General features: G+C 48.6%; 1 protein-coding gene across 3 annotated transcripts in view; it reads right to left on the bottom strand.

Annotated features, from left to right (window-relative positions):
• The window catches only part of LRPAP1 (LDL receptor related protein associated protein 1), a 768,843-nt gene that overhangs the window by 494,468 nt on the left and 252,168 nt on the right, over nucleotides 1-22,207 (bottom strand). Inside the window, exon 1 of one of the 3 annotated variants that reach the window (XM_050792157.1) lies at nucleotides 17,290-17,293. The exons of the other annotated variants lie outside the window; for them this stretch is intronic. The gene's annotated coding sequence lies outside the window, so the exon portion shown is untranslated. Of the gene's footprint in view, nucleotides 1-17,289; nucleotides 17,294-22,207 lie in introns of those variants that run through there. 3 annotated transcript variants of the gene reach the window in all.

Below are 22,207 nucleotides of genomic sequence, written 5' to 3'. Positions count from 1 at the left end.
GCTCCAGACAGCCACGCACACGTTCTGAAATGTCACCCAGAAACCTTCCGGAAGCAGCTTTGAGAGAAAAAGGATTGGCTTCTCTTTCTGGCTCCAGAACTGATTGGCTGTGTGATGCTGGGATAGTCATGGCCCTCTCTCCTCTGGAGTGTCCTCAGAGATAAAACAAAGCCTAGGACCAAGCCATAGCCCTTCTATAATCTAAGTGCCACCTTCGGTTTATGGAGCACCTCAGGTGTCACACAGCACTGACTCATGATCACAAATCTAGAAAACATTGCCCCCATTTCACAGGTGAGAAAACTGAGGCTCAGACAGTGTCCCGGCAGGGAAGTTATCGCCCAGCTTTTCGGTGGCAGAGGCCCGCTTTGAACCCGAGTCGGCTGGTTGCAAAGCCCTTGTTTTTTTCTCCATGAAGTGGTCTCCTGTTTCACTTGGGAAATAAAATAAAACTTTCTCACAATGAGAGATGAGACGTGAAAAGGGTTTGAATTTCTCCATCCAGAGAACAATCATTGCTTAGGCAAAGCCATTTGTGGTCACTTCGATTTCCTCCAAAATAGTTTTTGCAAGTTGATGAGAAAGGTTTGTTCTCTGTACTCTAAGGAAGCGAGTCAGTAAACAATAAATCGGCGTTCTCGTAATTAGCTCTTAAACTGTTCCTCCGTATGAAAGTTTCCCCCAGTCCAAGCTCCACGTTGCTTCTTGCACATTCTTACTATACAAATCCGAACAATTTTTGACAAGATTTTTGAGTTTTGTCAGATGTGAATTGTTAAGATTTAATTGAAAAAATGAACAGAACACAGCCACTATTTCAAAGGGAGTGACCCAGAACCAATTAGAATTTAGTAACAATTGACCATTCACCACTGAAATCCATGTTGAGAATCAGATTAAAGCCACTTTAACTTCCCCCCCACCCCCTTGTTCCTGAACTCAAAATATCATTAGTGGGAGATTTCCCTGAATTTTTTTCCAATCAATTTTCCTGGTTTTAAAGGTGAAGTTCAACTGGGGGAACTGTGCTGAGGAGGGTGCCGGCTGGTGATCTCCAGGGCTGAGATGATACACAATATAGGTTACCATCTTGAAAAAACAGGTCAGGCCGAGCAACATTCCTCGTCAAATTGCTGTTGACAGCCCAAACAGGAGATGGAGGAGGGCCACAAAAAGACCCTTTCATCTGGAGACAGCACAGCGTATAATTGGTCATTCTTCCCTTCTCCGGCCTCTCCTTCTCAGCTGGGGGACATTTCCCAAACAAAGCCAGGCGTCCTAAGGCAACTTCTTAATCCTTTCTGGCAGATGCGCCCGGGGAAGTGTTGGCTGAGAGGACAGGACAGGGCGCTGGCTGGGCCTGCGTGGGCACGGTGCCTGGTGCATAGTAGGCACATAGTAGGTGCTTCTGGCCGTGGAGTCGGTGAATGGTTGGCATCAAGAGCTGCGGTACCTGGCTGGTTAGCTCTGTCCGCGGCACGAGGGCAATGGCAGAGCAGACGTGTGTGAAGCGGCTTTTCCTGATCCGTCCCAGACCTCTGCTGCATGACCCCAAACCACCCCACTAGTGGGAGCCGAGGCCACATTCTAACAGAAGAGAGCCAGAGCTTCACGTGGGCTCCAGCATCTTCCAGTCCAGCCTCGTTTGTGCAATCCATGACTGCTCCCTGGGCTTTCCCGGCTCATCTCCGAAGGCCTCTTTAGCTCCAGGTCCCGGTCTGCTTCTCTGCGCAGCTCCTGACGGTCACCACTGTCTGCTGAGTACACACCAGGTGCCAGGTGCTGCAGGGGCTTTGCGCCATAGCCCTCCGGGAATCCTACTGGGAAACGGAGGCTTGGGGAGGCCACATGGCCTTGGACTAGACCCCCTTCCCGCCCTCCAGTGCTCACAACGCCACTGCCGTTTCCCAACGCTGGGTCCTGGAGCTTCTAGAAGCAGGGCGCTGCCCCAGGCCTTTCTGTGTCTAGTCCCAGGGAGTGAAAGAGCTCAAACCCAAAACCGGGGCACATCCTGGACTTGATTTTTGCAGGATAAAGTGAGTCACAGACACGAATGTCCAGGCCGGACCATGCCACGGCTGTTACCTCATTATTGCTTTAACGTCACCTTGCGGAGCACCCTGGAATTCGCTGCCTCCAATGCAGGCTTCCCATTAGCCATGTCATCACATCCAACCCCAAACTGGTTTTGGTACATTTATGTGCATTTCCAGAAGTTGAGGAAGACCCCAAAGTGTTTTCTGAGTATCAGAGTCCAAACGCAAACAGAAACACACAAACAAAAACACCCCACAGGCGTTTAGAATAGGAAGTCCGGGGCGATCTTCAGAGGACTCCAATACTTCCGAGGATTCCAATCTCAGCTGCTTGATGTCTTAGTTTGGGTCCCCAGGTGCAGACACGGAGATGAGGACTTATTTTTGAGGTGATCCCAGGAAACACGGGTGGGAAGGAGGGAAAGGAAGCAGTGGGTGGCTTAGAGTCAGAGGTGCTTCCACAGCAAGCACCTGGAGCTTCATCCCGTCGGGAAGATGTGGGGCACTGCGTAGAACAGGGGCTCGAGAGTTACACCCAGTGGTGTGGGCGCTGGGGTGTTTATCCGGCTCCCACCTGCTTCTGGGTGGACGGGCCATTCATTCCCTGGGCACTTCTGGCTGCCTGCCCTGCACGCAGCAGAGAAGGGCCTACCAGCCACACAGGCCCCGGGCTGAAGGGTGCAGCTCCAGCCTGTAGGCAGTTGGGGTCACAGCAGCTGCTGTAGCGGGGACGGCCTGTCTCCTGAGCATGGTAGCAGCAGCCCATTCAGCCTTCGGTTCAGAGGAGCTGGCAGACCTGGGTCTGTCACAGATGGCTATGTGGACTTGGGTGAATCACATGACCTTTCTGAGCCTCCGTTTCCTCACCTGTATGATGGGAATAACAGCTTCAGTATGAGGCTTCAGTGAGACCCCACGGGTGTGGCATCTAGTGCCAGAAGGGCCAGTATGAAGAGCCGCCCCACAGTTGGGTCAGGTTCAGAAGTGCATGGGGCTATTGTCCCCACTCAGGGGCAGTTCACTGACTCTTCTGGGTACCTTACATTAAGGTAATTAGATAGTGCCTGAGGTGGTCCCAGGACACAGTGTGAGGTCATGGCAGAAACTGAGCTGTGACACCTGAAAGAGAGGGGATCAGACCCTGAGAACACTGTCTCTGGGAAGAGGGGCTCACATGCCCTGCACAGTCCTGAGGTCAGCACTGGGGACTGCAAGGGGAAGCGGCTGTTTCACATGAATTTCAGGAAGGATGAAGCTGATGGCAGAAAGAGCAGGTCACTCAGTGAAGTAGTGAGCTCTCCGTCCCTGGAGGTGTGTAAGAGGCTGGATGTTGTGTTCAATTTTCTTGGTCGTGTGGGGAGCTCCCGGCTCTGGATGGCAGCAGTGGTGGTGGATGGGGGTGGCTGGATAGGATGCCTTTTAAGATCTTTCCCACCCGAGAGAGTCTAGAATTCCATGTGTCTGTCAGGGGCCAAGCGCTGGAAACGTGCTCCTCATTTGATGCATTGCATCCGTGACTCCTTGAGGCGCCCTAGGTAGAGTTCAGCAGCTCGGGCCTGGTCTGAATTAGTGGGAGCGACGTTGAAGGGAAGAGCCTGGCTGCAGCCTGAATGATCTGCTGACTGGCGGCCTGGAGCCTTCGTGGAAGAGGAGCCGCTAGTCCACGGAGTCCCTGGGGCCTCCGACTGCTATGAAAAGCAGAGAGGAGACTGCCCTGATGGGGGTGGGGAAAAGCTTGGGGGGCCTGTGTCTAGCCAGAAGCTCATGCTTTGGGAAGTGCCCTGGGCAGAAGCCTGCGGGAGGAGTCTCCGAGGAAAAGGAACTGCATTCACACCCAGCCAGGGGCCACCTGCACACCTCGGCCCATCTGAGCTCCTGGGCCCGGGGCTGGGAGTTCAAGTCCTGCTTCCTCCTTTATGTCGTCCCGAAGGCTCCCGAGCCTCCGGTGTTCTGCTGTGGCGAGGTGACGTGCCTCTTTCCTGGGGAGGTAGGTTGGCAACTGTGCCTGGGGTTGGGATGCTTCAGGAGACAGTCAAGACCACATGCTGCCTGGGGCTGCTTCTGCTTCTCTGGCTTGTCCTTGGAGTTTGGGACCCTCAGGCTGGGAGTCCCTGTTGGGGGAGCCTCATGGTTCGGTCACGTCCCATCATCCCTTCTCTTGCCTGGTTGATATTACAGATGCTGCCTCCTGTGCAGCTCACAAAAGGAAGCCACAGAGACAGATTGCAAAGGAAATCAGAACCACTCTGCACCTGCTCCAGGCTGCTCACCCAGCCACGGTGGACCCCGAGGTAAAGAAGGCAGCCTCAGCCCCTGCAGGCTCCTGGCTGTGGGCTCCGGAGGGCTTCATTCATTCATTCATTCATTTACTTGCCTCCTCTGGGCTAGGCTCTGTGTTAGGAACAGTAATTGATCCCAATCGATACGATTGGTAATCCTTAGGCGTGCAGTAATTGATGAGGCCTCACAATCTGAGTTTCCTGTGTCTACCTAATTCCTGTATCATCTACAGAGTGGATACCCTACTACTAGGCCCTGCTCGGGCTTTAAAACCCAACCATGCACTATGCACATCTTTATAGATCACTTGCCATGGCCCCATGTGATTAATTTTAGACAGCTTGACGGCTGTGCCTTGAGCTTCTCCATGCCTGGTGCTGGGCCTGGGACTGGAGGTGCAGAGGTGACTGCACAGTCCTAGAGGGACTACGAGAGGCAGAACCTCAAGGACCAAGGCATTGAGGCCATTCCCCTTCTCTCCTCCCCTGTATAGATCTCAGATGAAGGAGCCAACACTCTCATAACAGAAAGTCACCCGTCCCAGCTAGAGGGGTTTGGGGCAGCCCCTCATACCAAGCTGACACTTGTAGACACCTGATCAATCAAACCGTGAGATTCACATCACCAGGGCTGGAATTCGGCCTCCACCACTCGCTTGTCTCGTCAAGTTATTAAGCCCTGTGGGCCTCAGTGTGCCCATCTGTAAGGTGGAGGTAAGAGCTCTCCCACATGAGGCTTTTGAGACATTTAAATGAGGTGACTGTGCTTCTAGAAGAGTAACCTGCAGGAGTATTGATGGAATTTAATTTGAGCTGCGGAAGCCCAGGACACCGAGGCTGACAGAGGCAGAACTTGGAACCCAGGTGCCTGGGCTTCCGGACTTTGCCGCACGGCCCTTGAAAACCCACACACTGGGAAGGAGTTTGCAGGATGGGGGCCTTGGTGGATTCTGCCTTCACCAGAGGCGCTCCCGTCTTCCTGGAGGACCTGGCTCACTTGTCTCCTTAGGGCTAGGAGAGAGGAGTGGGGCCAGAAGAAAGGCTTGAAACCGTATCCTCCCCCGGCGTGGGGTCAGGGGATCAGACCCCCATATTTTCCCCACCGTCAACCCCCCTAGGATTTTCTTGAAGTTAAGTTTCACATCATATGGCTGAACATTTGGAACTTTTTAAGCAGAAATTGTAGAAAAAATGAAAAGTATTTTAGTCTCAGAACACAATACCTTCCTGGCAGGGAGCCACAGCAGAAATTTAGCAACAGGCTCGACGCCGGAGAAGAGCGCGTCCTAATTGTCCATCTGGATTAATCTGGCGTTCTTTAGCTTAGCCTCATGTCAGGCTGAGCGGCTAATCAGGGCTGGGAAGACATTGTCGTTTGTAACTGTACCGAGGCTCCGGTTTCACACATCAGCTAATTTTCCTATCACATTTCCTTAATTGTAAGCTCGGTTTAATGGAGCCCCGGACAGGACTGAGCCGTAAGGAACATGCTCATGCCCCGGCTAGGGGGTGCCAGGAATGTGTGGCTGAAATATCACAGCTCATCACCTGTGACTTAGTGGGCAATGCTCAAAAAACACTTCAAGGCCTCTGGAAAAACTCAATTAGTGGTGGGCCAGGGGCAGGGCAGGGCATGGGTGGTGTCATGATTAGAGTTACCGTGTGGGAGAGTCCTGGCCTCCAAAAACCCAAGGCAGTGCGGTGGCATCATCCTTCAGACTCCCGGCAAGAGGGGCTGCCGCAGTTCCATTCCACAAATGCTGAAACTAAGGGGCAGAGAGAGGGTGGATGGGGTCTCCTGTCCTGCGCTGGGGTCCTGGGGTGTGTAAACCTCCCCGGCCTGTGCCTTGCCTGCCAGATGGGTGGGTGGTGTGTCCACGTCTGCCTGGCAGGGGTGACAGGAGGAGGAAAGGACCTCTAAAAAGGCCCCGCCCACTGGATGCAGGCCTTGAGGAGGGAGGGTTGGGCAGAGCTGGTGGGAGCCCCTCCCTCTCTGTGACAGCCTCCCTCCAACCCAGGCCCTTCGCTTCCTCATTTTCCCTTCCTGCGCCCTTTCTCTTGTCCCAGATCCGCATCCTCCCGGCCCCCAGCCCGCGCTCTGGTGAGCCCATCCGGCTTGTGATGGGGCTGGTCACTGTTCTCCCCTGGGCCTCAGTTCTCAGGGCTCTGGCTCATGGGGAGGGGCAGACAGAGACAGGAAGAGGGGGTGATTTTAAGGTGGCAGGTGGGGGCGGGTGACTCTGAATTTACCCTGGAGGCAGAGGAAAGTTCTGGGCTCAGCAAGGGATACCCCTGCGGTGTGGCTTGTTGCCTCCTCTCCTGTGATGTGAGGGATTTCGCCCAGGGGACACCGAGGCCCTGCCAGTTCATCCACCCTCTATGGCCTTCGAGCTGAGCTCCATCCAGCCCTCAGCAGGCTCAGTCCAGATCTGTCAGGCCAGAGGCTGGAGCAGCTTCCTGAGCTACAAAGCTCTGATGTGCCCAGGGAGAGCAGCCGCCATGCCTCGCCTTCTCTGTTCAATGGCCAAGGCCACTGGGCTTGTGTGGAGGTTGTCAGAGCCAAGCCAGGCTCCGGGTTGATCTCTGTTTCACCAGCTTTTGGTGGGTTCTTTTAGGATAAGCCTTTAGTCCATCCCCATGGAACCGGATCGGACCATGGAAACGGATCAGACATCGTCCTGCCGTCAGAGAGCACATGGCTCAGGGGAGCTGTTCGTCCTCAATCAGAGGTTGTCTTGTTGCCAGTTACAGCACAAAGGCAGGATGTCAACTCTGCTTGGTGCCTCTAGGAAGGCTTCCTGGAGGTGGTGTCACTTCAGAGATTCACAAAGATTAAAGTGAAAATTGCTAGATGCACAAGGTCCTGGGGGCAGTGAAAACAGAGGAACCGGAAGGAGTAGCTGGTGTGGCCCTCAGGGACCTAGGGGGCTCAGCCTCAGGCCCCCTTGAGACAGAGGATGTGGTCAGGAGTCTACAAGAGCCTTGACTTTCTGGTTCAGAAGAAAACTTTGTCCAGAGGCAATGGTGAGCCTGTGGGGTTTTGTCTGCAGGGAAGGAACTGATCCTACTCTGTTGTGAGCTCTCCGTCAGCTCAGGGAGAGGCGGGGGTGAGTCTGGGACAGGTGACCACAAAGAGGTCCTTGGGGATCCAGATAGGCTGGAGTGTTAGTCCTGCCAGGCAGTGGCAGTGGACCTGGGGGGGTGGACAGACAGGAAAGGTGGTTCTGGAGGGCTTGGTGCCTGGTGGGACATTGGATGGGGGTAGGGGAACCTGGGCGGGCATCAAGACTGACGTCCTAGTCCCTAGTCTGAGGGTTCAGAGAGATTTGGTGTGGAAGCTGCAGGGACAAGAAAAAGGCATCATCAAAAACACTGCAGTCCCCCCAAATTAACCTCTAAGACCCCGGCAGAGTCTTTGAAGATGAGAACGCCCACTGCTCTGCGGTCAGCCTGGCCCTCTGCAGCACATCAGCTCCTTGGCTGACTCTGAAAAGCCCTTTGGATATCTGGGACCAAAGACTTTGCACCCCAGAGTGCCCCTGACACCCCTGCATACCTCCCACATCTCCCCTGAGTCCAGGGAGGACTCTGCAGGAAAGTCAGACCTGAATCTGGGCCAGATGTGCCCCTGTGCCCAGCGGAGCCACTGCAGGGAATGATTAATGAATGCTCCGTCCTCAAAGCTCTGGAGATAAATCCCCACTTGTGTTTCATTCTAGGAAGCTCATCTCTGCAGACCAACTGGTCAAAGGTGACAGGTGGCTCCCTGCGGGCTTCTCTTGACTATGGTTACCATGCTTGGGCTTCCCTCCCAGTGCCCACTGGTGTTCTTCTGGCCAGCCTGGGTGCCAGCTGGCACCGGCTCTCTGTCCCCTTCTCAAACTACTCCCTGTGCCCCACGTGCCAGGTTCTGGGGGACCAGAGTGGGAGGGAGACAGGCAGATACTTGCTGGACCTCCTGGACCAAACACATGCATTTTCAAAGGTTTCCAACGTCAGTCACTTTGGAAAGAGTTGCAATGAATCTCCTTCTGCTTCAGTGGGGACGCCCAGACCCCCCTCCTTGGGTCACACCTCACTGAGTTATTCTTTTTTCCTAATTTTCCCCCAGACTTCTGTACTTTCTCCATCATCTTGCTCAAATAGGGCTCCTCTCCATGGTCTTCCCTGACTACCAGGCTGTGGTATGGAAGATTGGTGGCGATAGTGACCAAGTCCTCCCCCCTTCTTTGTAGCTGCAGCTTAGCCAGGTGATTCTTCAGGGTGGGGTTGGTGCCAGCCCTGTGCCTCAGAGGCCCATGACTTGCTTCGGCCAATAGAACACAGCAGAAGTCACAGCGTGGCCACTGCAAGCCAAGGCCTAAAGAGACGGCATGGATCTTCATGAAGTCTCGGGACCAATATTTCCCTTCACAGTGTGCATATTTTGGCATTGTGTTTAGAAATTCCTTCCTACTCTGGGGTCACACAAATATTATTGTATATTTTTTCCTAAAAGTTTTGTAGTTCTTTTCACATCTATGTCTTTAATCCATCTGGAATTGATTTTTCTGTACAGGGAGGTAGGGATTTAACTTCCTCTTTTTCCTTGTGGAAAACCGACTGTCCCAGCGCCGCGAGGGGCTGGTCTGTCCTCTTGGTGCCGATTCGTGTTGCTGTTTCCGTCGAAAATGGAATTCCCACACTCCTACGTGTTGTTTCCATGCTTCCTGGTCGGCTCCCTTTGTCTTTCTGTCTCTTCATGACCCACTCACACACTTTCCTAATTATTGTAATTTTAAATTAGTAGGCTTTATTTTTCAGAATAGCTTTAGGTTCACAGCACAATTGGGCAGAAGATATGTACAGGGATTTCCCATTTCCCCCCCTGTTCTGACACATGCATAGCCCTCCTCTGTACCAACATCCCTACCAGGGTGGGACACTCCTCACAACTGGTGAGTCTCTACAGACACACTGTTAGGACTCAAATTGCGGAGTTTGCATGAGAGTTCAGTATGGGTGTTGTGGGTTCTATGGGTTTACACAAAGGTACAAGGACAGGTGTCTCCATTTTACTGTCATACAGTATAGTGTAACTGCCTGACACTCCTCTGTACTTCACCTGTTATGTTTCCCTCTCCCTGAATCCCTGGTAGCCACTGATTTTTTTTTTTTTTTGAAACGGAGTCTCACTCTGTTGCCCAGGCTGGAGTCCAGTGGTGCAATCTCAGCTCACTGCAAGCTCTGCCCCCTGGGTTCACGCCATTCTCCTGCCTCAGCCTCTGGAGTAGCTGGGACTACAGGCGCCCGTCACCGCACCCGGCTAATTTTTTGTATTTTTAGTAGAGACGGGATTTCACCGTGTTAGCCAGTGATTTTTGTTAATCATCTCCATAGTTTTGCCTTTTTCAGAATGCCACATGGTTGGGGTCATATAATATGCACTTTTTCCAGATGTGCTTCTTTCACTTAGTAATGCACATTTAAGTTTCCTCCATGTCTGTTTATGGCTTGATAGCTCATATCTTTTTAGTGTTGGATAATATTTCATTGCCTAGGAGTTTTATGATGTATTTATCCAATCAGTTACTGAAGGATATCTTGGTTTTCTTTTTCCAGTTTTTGGCAGTTATGAGTAATACTGCTCTAAATGTTCATAAGTAGGTTTTTGTATGGATATAATTTTTCAACTCCCTTGGTTAAATAAATACCAAAGGGAACAATTTCTGGATCTTTGGTAAGAGTATGTTTAGTGTTGTAAGAAATCACTAGGCTGTCTTCCAAAGCAGGCATATCATTTGGCATTCCCACCACCCAAGAATGGGAGTTCCTGTTTCTCCACATCCTTGCCAGCATTTAATGATGTCAGTAGTCTGGATTTGGGCCATTCTACTAGGTGTATAATGGTGTCTCATTGCTGTTTTAATTTGTAATTTCTTAATAACATATGATGTGGTTCATCTTTTTTATGCTTATTTGCCATCTGTATATCTTCTTTGGTAATACATCTGTTAAGGTTTTTGGCCCATTTTTTAGTTGGGTTTGTTTTCTTACTGTTAACTTTTGAGAGTTCTTTGTACATTTTGGATAATATCCTTTATCATGTATGTCTTTTGTAAACATTTTCTTCCAGTCTATGGCTTGCCTTTTCATTCTCTTAACAGTGCCTTCATGGAACAGAAATATTTCAATTTTAATGAAGCCCAGCTCATCAATTCTTTCCTGGATCCTGCCTTTGGAATTGTATCTAAAAAGTCATTACCAAACTCAAGATTGTTTAGATTTTCCCCTATATTATCTTTTAGGATTTTATAGTTTTGAGTATTATATTTAGGTCTATGATTCATTTTGAGTTACATCTTTGTGAACTATATAAGATCTGTGTCTAGATTCATTTCTTTTTCTTCTTTTTGCATGTGGATATTCAGTCATTCTGGCACCATTTGTTGAAAAGACTATCTTTGCCCCATTCTATTGCCAACCTTTCTTTGTCAAAAATCAATTGACTATATGGGTCTATTTCAGGGCCCATTATTCTGTTATGTTGATCTATTTGTCTTCTCTTTTGCCAATACCACACTGTCTTGATTACTATAGTTTTCTTTATGGTAAGTCTTGAAGTCAAGTAGTGTTGGTCTTCTAACTTTGTTCTTCAATATTGTGTTGGCTATTCCGAGTTTTCTGCCTCTCCATATAAACTTTAAAATTAGTTTGTTGACACTCATAAAGTAGCTTGCTGGAATTTTGATTGGGATTGCACTGAGTCTATAGATCAAGTGAGGAAGAATGGACATCTTGATAATATTAAGTCTTTTTATCCCTGAATGTGGAATATATCTTCATTTACTTAGTTTTTCTTTGATTTTTTTTATCAGTTTGTATTTTCTTTTTATAGATCTTATACATATCTTGTTAAGTGTATACTTAAGCATTTCATTTTGGGGGGGTGCTAATGTGAATAGTATTGTGTTTATCATGTTTTAAATTTTGAATTCCACTGTTCACTGCTGCTGTATAGGAAAGCGACTGAATTTTGTGTAAGAACCTTGTATCCCACAATCTTGCTATAGTTACTTATTAGTTCTAGGGGTATTTTTTGTAGATTCTTTTGGATTTTTTTGCATAAACAATAATGTCAACTGTGAACAAAGACAGTTTTATTGCTTCATTCCCACTCTGTATATGTTTTGTTTCCTCTTCTTGTCTTACTGCATCAGCCAGGACTTCCAGTATGATGTTGAAAAGCAGTGGTGAGAGAGGACATCCTTACCTTGTTCCTGACCTTAGTGGGAAAGTTTAGAATTTCTCATCATGAAGTATGAAGTTAATTATAAGATTTTTGTAGACATTCTTTATCAAGTTGAGAAAGTTCCTCTCTATTCTTAGTTTACTGAGAGTTTTTATCATGAATGCATGTTGGAGTTTGTCAAATGCTTTTTCTGTGTCTACTGATATAATCGTGATTTTTCTTCTTTAGCCTATTGATGCAATGTATTATATGAATTGATTTTTGAAAGTTGAACCAGCCTCAAATACCTGGGATAAATCATGTGGTGTATAATTCTTTTTTATACATTGTTGATTTCTATGTGCTAATATTTCGTTACTTTTTGCGTTTATGATCATGACACATATTGTTCTGTAGTTTTCTTTTCTTGTAATGTCATTGTTTGTTTTATTTTGTTTTGAGACAGAGTCTTGCTCTATTGCCCAGGCTGGAGTGCAGTGGCATGATTACTGCTCACTGCAACCTCTGCCTCCCAAGCTCAAGTGATCCTCTCATCTCAGCCACCGGAGTAGCTGGGACTACAGGCTCATGCCACCATGACAGGGTCTCACTACATTGCCCAAGCTGGTCTTGAACTGCTGGGCTCAAGCAATCCAGCTGCCTCAACCTTCCAAAGTGCTAGGATTACAAGCATGAGCCACCGTGCCCAGCCTCTTGTAATGTTTTTGTCTGGTTTTGGTATTAGGGAAATGCTGGCTTCAGAGAATGAGATAAGTGTGTTTTCTTTGCTTTTATCTTCTAACAGAGATTGTAAAGAATTAGTATAATTTATTTCTTCAATGTTTAGTAAAATTTACTAATGAACCCATCTGGGCTTTCTCTTTTGGAAGGTTATTAAGTATTAATTCAATTTATTTAATAGATACAAGCCTGTTTAAATTGCCTATTTGTTCTTGCATGAGCTTTGGCAGATTGTGACTTTCAAGGAATTGGCCCATTTCATCTAGATTATCAAATTTGTGAGCATAGAGTTGTTCATAGTATTTCTGTAACATCCCTTTCGTGTCCATGAGATCTGTAGTGATATCCTCTCTTTCATTTTTGATATTAGCAATTGTTGTCCTCTTTTTTTCTTAGCCTGGCTAGAGGCTTATTGATTTGTTGATATTTCATAGAACAAGCTTCTGGTTTCATCGATTTTTCTCTGTTGATCTTCTGTTTTCAATTTCATTGATTTCTGCTCTAATTTTTATTATTTCTTCTTATTTTGGAATTAATTTGCTCTTCTTTTTCTAGTTTCATAAGGTAGAAGCTTAGATTATTGATTTTAGACCTTTGTTATTTTCTAATATATGTATTCAAAGCTATAAATTTCCCTCTGAGCACTGCTTTTCCTTCATCCAACAAATTTTTATAAGTTGTATTTCATTTTCATTTAATTGGAAATATTTTTAAATTTCTCTTGAGATTTATTCTTTGACCCATGTGTTATTTAGAAGTGTTTTGTTTAATATTTAAGTAATTTAAAATTTTCTAGGCATCTTTTCGTTATTGATTTCTGATTTAATTTAATTGTGGTCTGAGAGCAGATATTGTGAGATTTCTATGCTTTCAGTTTGTTAAGGTGTGTTTGATGCCCCAGAATGTCATCTATCTTGGCAGTTGTTCCATGAGAGCTTGAGAAGAATGTGTAATTTGCTGTTGGATGACGTAGTCTATAAATGTTAATTATATCCAGTTGATCGATAGTGTTGTTGAGTTCAACTTTGTCCTTACTGATTTTCTACTTGCTGGATCTATCCATTTCTGATAGAGGTGTGTTAAGGTCTCCAACTATGATAGCAGACTTATCTGTTTCACTGGGCAGCTCTATCAGTTACTGCCTCAATATAGTTTGATGTTTTCTTATTAGGTGCATAAATATTAAAAATGGTTATGTCTTCTTGGTGAACTGAATTTTTTATCATTATGTAATGACCGTCTTTATTCCTTATAACTTTCCTTTTTCTGAAGTCTTCCCAAATTAATTTTAAAGTAATCCTTTATATATTTTTATGTTCTAAAAATTTATGTTATTCTGGTCATTTTTTCTCCCATTATTCTTTTATATTAGCTTTCCATGTCCTATGAGGAAAACTCTATTAGAATTTTTGATTCAAAGTACATTGACTCTAAAGACTAATTTAGGAAAAACTGATGTGTTTCTGATATTGAGTCTTCCTATCCATGAATATGGTATATTTCATAATTTTTCCCAGTAAACATATCACACAGCTCTAAATATTAAAGTCTTGATTGCCTTTATGATTGGAAATCTTTTCTCTATTTTACTATTGATGATTAGTGGCATGTATAAATTCTATTGCTTTTGTATCCAGCAAACTTACTAGTTATTAGTTATACCTGTTTTATATTTATACTACTTATGCCAGTTTGTCCATAGATTATTTTAGATTTTCTACATGGACAATCATAGACTTTTTCAACGTTTGCATCCTTGAATTTTTCTTTGTCCTATTTTATTGTCTAAATCTACAAGTACAATGTTGAACATAGTGACGAGGAATGCATCCTTGTCTCGATCCTGACTTTAGTGCGAATACTTTTAAACTTTAATAATTAAGTATAACGTTTACTCTATATTTTAGATAGACACTCTTTATCCGGTGTAGCAGAGCCTGCAAATGGACCCTTCTTATGCTTTCTCCCTTATTTATTTTTATTTCAGTAATAGATCTCCTTTGGATTGTAGGCAGACACGTGTCTACCTAGGTGAAAAGTACATTTCCACTTCCCTTTTAGCCTGGTATGTCCGCATGACTAGGTTCTCATTAATAGTCATGGGAGAAGTGATGTGTGCAAATTATATATCACGTTTCCTCTTTGTCTTTCTGTGGAAATGATAATAGTGAATGCACTTTGACTCTGTGGATGAGGACAACATTCTAGAACGTGTAAAACATCACGATAGGAGGCATCTGTGTCTCCAGTGCCTCTGCCTCCCACCTCCTCTGCACTGTTACATCTCACAGACACAAACTCCACTCCCATCCCAGCCACCCGGCTTTGGTGTCCCTTTGGTCACAAACTCCATTTCCATCTCAGCCACTCTGTTTGGTGGCCCTTTGTTGAGCAGCTTAGCATCTGTCTACCTTGTCTAAATGTATCCAAATAAGAAAACTTCATGCTATTCATAGTTTACTAAGAATTTGAAAAACTCAATCTTGAATAAATGCTGAATTCTATTGAATGCTTTTTTTAGTTTCTATTAAGATGATAAAGTTGGATTCTCTCATCTTCTCTCTTAATGTGTCATTGTTTATTCCTAATTTTTTTTTTTTAAGATGGAGCCTTGCTCTATCACCCATGCTGGAATGCAGGGGTGCCATCTCTGCTCACTGCAATCTTCGCTCCTGGGTTCAAACGATTCTTATGCCTCAGCCTCCTGTGTAGATGGGACTACAGGCGCGTGCCACCACACCCGGCTAACTTTTTTTTTTTTTTTTTTTTTTGAGACAGTCTCACTCTATAGCCCTGGCTGGAGTGCAGTAACGTGATCTCAGCTCACTGCAACCTCTGCCTCCTGGGTTCAAGCGATTCTCTGCCTCAGCCTCCCAAGTAGCTGAGATTACAGGCACCTGCTAACATACCCGGCTAATTTTTAGTGGAGACATGGTTTCACCATCTTGGCCAGGTTGGTTTTGAACTACTGACCTCGTGATCCACCCACCTCAGCCTTCCAAAGTGCTGGGATTACAGGGGCGAGCCACCACGCCCAGCCTAATTTTTGTATTTTTTTAGTAGAGACGGGATTTCATCATGTTCGCCAGGCTGGTCTCGAACTCCGGGCCTCAAGTGATCCACCCACCTCGGCCTCCCAAAGTGCTGGGATTACAGGTGTGAGACACTGCATCCAGCCTATTCCTAAATTTTTGAAATAAGTACTCTCCTTGACTTTCGGAGGTAAACTAAAATGAGCTGTCATTATTTTAATATGCAGCAATATTTGATTTGCCAGACTTTCCCCTAAGATTTTTAAAATCTATGTTTAGAGTTGAAATTGGCGTCATATTTTCTTTTCATAAACGATCATTTAACTTTAGTCATTAGATTACACTATTTTCATAAAATGAATTGGTTAGTTTCCCATTTTTTTCCCTTATTCTCTGCAATAGTGTGTATATAGTAGGGATCATTTGTCTCTTGAAGATTTGCTGGCTCTTGCTGTAATACTACCCGGGTTTGGTGACTTTTGTTTGTTTTCTTTGGGTGTATAAATGTTTGCTAATCAATTCTATTTTTTCACTGGTTATTGCTTTGTTTGTGTCTTCTATTTCAACTTGAGTTATTTTTAGTAAATAATGTTTCTTCAGGAAAAATGTTCATTACACTGAAATTTAAAATATATTGGTATAAAGTTGACTGCAGTATCCTTTAACAATTCTTCTAAATCTCTTCTGCTTCCTTCTTTATTCCTAATGTGATTTGTTGATAGCACTTTTTTCTTGATTAGTCTTACTAGAAATTTTTCTATTTTATTTTCTCTGAGGGCAGAATTTTGCTTTTGTTGATAATTTATATTTTTCTTCATTTTCTGTTTAATCCATTTCTTCTCATAGCTTTACTTCTTTTCTTCTATGTTCTTTAGAATTATTGTCAGTTTTCTATTTTTAGTTAAGATTGTACCTTATTTATTTGTAAGTTTTCTTATTTTTGTAATCAATGCAGAGTTTACAAACATACCTCTAAAAACGAATTTGCTATAACCAAGAAAACTGCTGTATAATGCCCCCCACCCCCGTTTTTTTTCCATTCAGGACTAAATCATTTGTAATTTCCATTGCAATCTTCTCTTTAACCCACAGGTTATTTAGGAGCATGTGTCAATCTTCTAAACCTATATGGATGTGCATTTTAATCTTCTTTTTATGTTACCTCCTAAATGAATCACCTTGTGGTCAGAGAATACACTCCGTATGAAAATCATTCTTTGAACTTTGTTGAGGTTTAATTTTGACCTGTAGGTTGTCAGGTTTTGTAAGTGGAGCTCCTGTGTTTAAAGAGAGCTCAGACTTTCCTGCGGAAGGAAGTGCCGTCATATCACCGTGGAGACTGCTTTTCACCATGTTCAGTGCTGGGCAGCACAGGGGCTTTTTTATACCCTTACAAGTGGATCCAAACAATCCTGGGAGGGCAGCAGGGCAGATAATAGCCCCATTTTATAGGAGAGGGATTCAGGCTGGAGAGGGAGAGCCATGAGCCTGCGTTCCACAGCTCCCCGGTGATGAGTCCCTGTGGAGGAGCACAGCTCCTTCCTTCTGTTGCTGTGGGGCACCTTGGTGGTGCCGAATGGAACAGTGTTGACCACCATGGAACAACACGGGAGGGTGTGTGGGTTCTGCCTGCCATGAGCACTGGGCCCTGGTCCTGACGCAGGCCAGCAGTCACAGCACCATGTCTGCTGCCACACATTCTCACATCTGCAACCCCAAACCCTCATCGCGCCCCTCTGGCCTCCCTCGCTTAGCTGAAGCTGGGCCCGTGCTGGAACCACCTTCTCCAGCCCACATCATTTCGGCCTGGCCCCGTCCAGCCTTCCCTCTAAGGTCCTCCTCCCCCTTTACGCTTCCTGCTCTCTGGCCTGTCACCACTCCCACATGGGCCTTGCTTTCTGGCCTCCGGGCCTTTGCTCGAGGTGGAATAGCCTCCCGTGGGGTTTCTGCAAAGTCAGCGTGACTTTGCTCAGCACTCTGTGGAGCCTGAGCCCCCCTGGACTTCTCTCAATCTAGGGCATTATCCAGCCACGCCTTTGCCAGCCTGCTGCAGTCACAGGGGGTGTTTCTAACAAATTTGACGCCCCTCTCCTTGTCTCATCCCCACGGCACCTCCCACCACCTCGCTCACTTCCAGCCTCCCTCCTCTTGGCAGCCCATGCTCCAGTTACGCAAAAGAGTTCCATCTCTCCGCCCAAAAACCGCCGCCAGTGCTGTTTCCTGTCTAGCTCCCTCTTCTCCTTCAGTGATTTCTGGCCAGTGCTACCCATCCTTCAAGACCTGGCTCCATATCCCCTCCTCCAGGCAGCCTTTCTTGATCTCCATGCTGGATTAGGGACCATCTACCATTCCACTGCACCTGGGGCTTCCTTCAGTCAGGGCTTGGATGGTGCCGTGTGGTTGTTGCCATTTTACTTGGCAGCAGGGCTGGCACCTGCTTTAAACCTCTGAACCTGGTTGTCCATCGGGGCTCTGCCCCACAAGTGGGGTCTTGGTGTAGGCTGACCGCCGGACAGTTGTCCGCTGAGCTGCTGGCAAGTGTTTCGGGTGGGGGCGGGCGTGGCATCACTGTCTCCTGTGTGTCCTTGCAGTGACCCCTGGATGGAGAGCCCAGCCTGCTGACCAAGGTCAACGCCCTTTCCAACGGCCCTTCATTAGCGAGTGGACATCTCGCTGAGTCAGCGGGGACCTCTTCACCATCCTGTTCAGGGTCACTAGGTCCCTGGAGAATGTGGCCGAGGGCGACTGGCCGACAACAGGGGCCATTGTCCTTGCCTGCTGCGGATGGAGTCGGCCCAGGCCCATCTGGACAGGGCAAGGGGCGTGACTTCAGCACGCCCGAGAGGTCCCACCGAGCCCCCCGGGGTGCAGCCAGGCTGGCGAGGTGGGAGCACAGATGGCGTTGTCCTGAGAGAGGCAGGCCCTCCAGGAACATGTTTTAGGGTCCAAGGGGGCAGCTCCAACTCCTCCACCCTCCTCACCACCCCCTACCCCTACAAGGGACTCTTCCGCAGCTTCCCCAAGGCGAGGGTCAGTCGAGTGCCCAGCGATGGGGAAGTCTCCCTTCCACACAGTTCCCTCATCTCTGGCACTTGTTCTCCTAGCCTGCTGGCCAGCGCACAGCCTTCAGGGACGGGACCCCCAGCGACTGCACCCCCACCCACCCCTCTTCTCCACTCCACCCCACTCCCCACTGCTCCTCAGAAAGAGGGCCCTCAGCCCCTCACCTGCCCTCCGCTGGCCATGGAAACAGCCAGGGACGCTGGTGCCAGCAGGGCATCCACAGAGCATGGAGGCCACAAGCTCATCTTCATGGGAGCTCACTCACTGGCCATGTGTCTGGGATCGGGGGCCTTCCACAGGCCTCACAGGAGGCAGAAGTCCCGAAGCTCAGAAGCACTCTGCCTGGGGTCACTGGATCACCGGATCACTGGGACACAAGGCTGCAGCCAGCAGGGAAAGAGTGAGCCGTGCATAGCGCCACCTCCCCGGGGCTGGCCATAGTGGGTCGCTCAGCAACGTCCAGGATTCCCTCCGGGGCTGAGGCCCCAACAAACTTCCTCCGGGGCTGAGGCCCCTTCTCTGTTGGAACCTCCACCTCAGCCCTGAAGGCCTGAAGGCTGGGCCTGGCTGCAGACCCTGCCCCTTTCCCCTCTTGGGCTACAGGTGGTTCCCCTGAAAGGGAGGCTGTCCCACCCTCCACCTTCTTACTGGGGAGGCTTTCCCCGCTCCACCTTCTTACTGGGGAGGGTGTCCTCCCCCTCCGCCTTCTTGCTGGGGAGGCTGCCCCGCCCTCCGCCTTCTTGCTGGGGAGGCTGCCCCGCCCTCCGCCTTCTTGCTGGGGAGGCTGCCCCGCCCTCCGCCTTCTTACTGGGGAGACTGCCCCGCCCCTGCCTTCTTATTGGGAGGTTGCCCTGCCATCCACTTTCTTGGCTGAGCCCAAGCTCCATCCAGAGCTTCCTGAGCCTCAGCGAGCCACCTGGGCCACTTGTTTACCTGCTCCCCTCCTCCCGTCACCCTTACCCCTGCCCCGCCCTGCCAGGCACTCACAACTCCCTGATTGAGGCCCACGTGCTCCTGTGGCCAGGCCTCTTCCCAGGCTGTTCCTTCTGCTTGCCTGCCTGAGTCCCACCTGGGCATTAAGGCCCGGCTGAAACACCCCTGCCAGGCCCATCACAAACGGTTAGGAAGGGCTGTGTCGGTCACCTCACCCGGTCAGTCACCAGCTGAGAACCAGTTGCTCTCCCCAAGGAATAGGTGCTGCCCAAAGCTGCCAGGAGGTTCTGATCTTTGGCAGGGGTGGGAACCACACGGCTGAAACTCCCCGCGTGACGCTGCAGGCTGCCCTCCCTGCCAAGTGTCCTGCTGGAGAGACCACCTCTGGGGACCAGAGCTCAATTCTGCATGCAGAGAAGGGAGGCGCTGCTTGTCTTAAACCAGACACAGGCTGAATTGAGGCATCAGAGGCACAAGCCCACGTGAGAGGTCAGCATCCCTCTGCATGTAGAGCCACCCAGGCGAGCTGCCAGCATGTCTCATGGCCACATGGGAAGCCCAGATTTCCAGCTCACACCCACCTGACAAATTAAGAGATGTCTGGGGCTCTGGCTGCTCCGGAAGAGCCACCAATTAAGATGGCTCTTGTTTTGTGCCCCAAAGCCTTGTCCCATTGCTGATCAGGTTACAGGAGTGACAGCTCAAAGGTGTCGCCTCCAGGGACTTGCAGGGTGGGGTAAGAGGATAGATTGCCTTGGCACCTGGGGCTGCCTCTGGGGACAGGCCTGGGGGAGGCACTGTAACCTGAGGCCCCCACAGCCTTGGAATTCTCCAGCACTCAGCAGGGCCTCCTTACCTTCCTGCCGAGTTGGCTTCTTGCCATGGGCATTGCTCCCCAAGCATCGACCGCCCAGCATCTCTGCAGCCCGGAAGTCCATGCAGTTTTGTGTCAAGGGGCAGTTGGTCCACACTGTAAGGCTGTCATTCCGTCCTTACCAGCAATCTATGCACCTACTGTGCACCCAGTCCTGTGCTGGACACAGGGACAGGGACAGTCCTAAGCAGAGACCTGAGTGGACAAGGAGCAGGGCTGGCCTGGGGAAGACCCCGTAGAAGAGCTTCTGAGTCCGGGAAACAGCAAGCCAGAGCCTCTGAGCAGACCTAGTGGAAGAGCTTCTGAGCCTGTGGAACAGCAAGGCGGAGCCTCTGGGCAGCCATGTTTGTAGCCACAGAGGCAAGTTGGCCAGTTAGGTAGACCAAGACAAGGACTCATGGGAAGTCCCAGCAGGGACTCTGGGGTGACAGAGACCTCTCACTGTGGAGAGGGGATTATGGGGTCCAGGGAGGAAGAGGGCACTGAGGAGGCAACTTTCTCAAAAGAGAAGGTGCATGGGAGACGATGGTGGCTTGGACCAGCAGGAGAGTGGGGGCTGCTAAGGGGCAGGATACCCCATGTGCTTGGAAGGGTTTAGGGTGTGGAGAATAGAGAGGAAGCAACCAGGCACGACGATGAGGCATTTGTAGCCTGAACAATAGAATGATGGTGTCTTTTGAGAAAATGCAGAATTGGAGGGAGAAGAAACCCATCTGGGGGGACATCAGAGTTCTGCTTTGTGTGAAGCATGAAGTGCTCTCTGGGTTGCACTGTGCCCCCCAAAAAGAGAAGCTGAAGCCCTAGCCTCCAGTACTGCAAACATGGCCTTATGTGGAAATAGGGTCTCTGCAGCTGTAATGAAGGTAAGACGAGGTCGTAATGAACTAGGGTGGACCCTAATTCTGTGACTGGTATCTTTATAAGATAAGGAGGAAAAGATTTGGACAGAGACACAGGGACACGGAGACACATGGGGAGGAGGCCATGTGACCACAGACAGAGGGCGGAGGATGCATCTACGAGCCAGGGAACACCATGGGTTGCCAGCAGCCACCAGCAGCTGGAAGACACAAGGACAGATTTGGCCCAGGAGATGGATATGAATACGCATTAGATACACTGCTGATGAGGCAGCCAGATACAGGCACAGGGAGCTGAGGGGGTGGGAAGGGGCTGTAGGCAGAAACTTGGCCTTCATTGTAAACCAATGGTATTTAAGGTCATGGGCGGGAGAGCACCCACAAGAGGTGTCAATAGGAAGGAGAAGGAAAGAGGGATGTGGAGGGCCCACCCCCAACAACAGAGGTGGGTGGAGGCGGGAAAGAGTCCGCCTAGGTGAGGAGCTGGGAGGAAAAGCCAAGAGACAAATAGAAGTGATTTATGGAGAAAGACGTGCCCTTGGGAGGTCCAGGATGATGAGAACAAAGATGGAGACTTGGCCACTACTGCAGCCACTTGGAGATCTCCAGTGACCTTGACATGACCTTGACAAGAGCAGATTCAGTGGAGGGGCCACACAGGCATGCTGGTAAAGTTTAACAACTGGTTCTGTGGTAGAGAAAGCTGATTTCTAGCATTTGCTGATTCCTGAAGTGTATCCCACCATGGCAGAGCATGAGTTTACCAACTGGTTGGGAAATTTCCTGACAACTTAACAACTACTCTTGCAAGTCAGTGTAAGCCTGCTCTAGCAGCCTGTTGGGTAGGGCTGGGTCAAGAGAGAATGTGATGTGAAGGATATGTCCCCTCTTTGAAGGGCTTCTAGTGCAAAATGAGTCAGAAAATGAAATAATATCTTAGAGGAATATGGAGCCAGGTGAGTTTTTTTTAAAAAAGAAATTCTGTTATAATTTACTGCAAGGGGACCACAGGAGATACATTTGGATAATAGAACAGGAGAGAGGAAATGTAAGGTTTGTGGTTTCATGTCTTCCAAAGAGATCCCCCTTGCCGCCACACTCACCATCCTTAAGTGCCTGTTGAAGGAGCACCAGTGTATGGCCAGCTTTGGGGTGGGTGGGGAAGGAAAAGATCAGGCA

The sequence above is a fragment of the Macaca thibetana genome, chromosome 5 (assembly GCF_024542745.1).
Source record: "Macaca thibetana thibetana isolate TM-01 chromosome 5, ASM2454274v1, whole genome shotgun sequence".
Lineage (NCBI taxonomy): Eukaryota > Metazoa > Chordata > Mammalia > Primates > Cercopithecidae > Macaca > Macaca thibetana.
The sequence above is the reverse complement of the archived record's forward strand: the minus strand, read 5'-3'. Positions and strand labels throughout refer to the sequence as shown.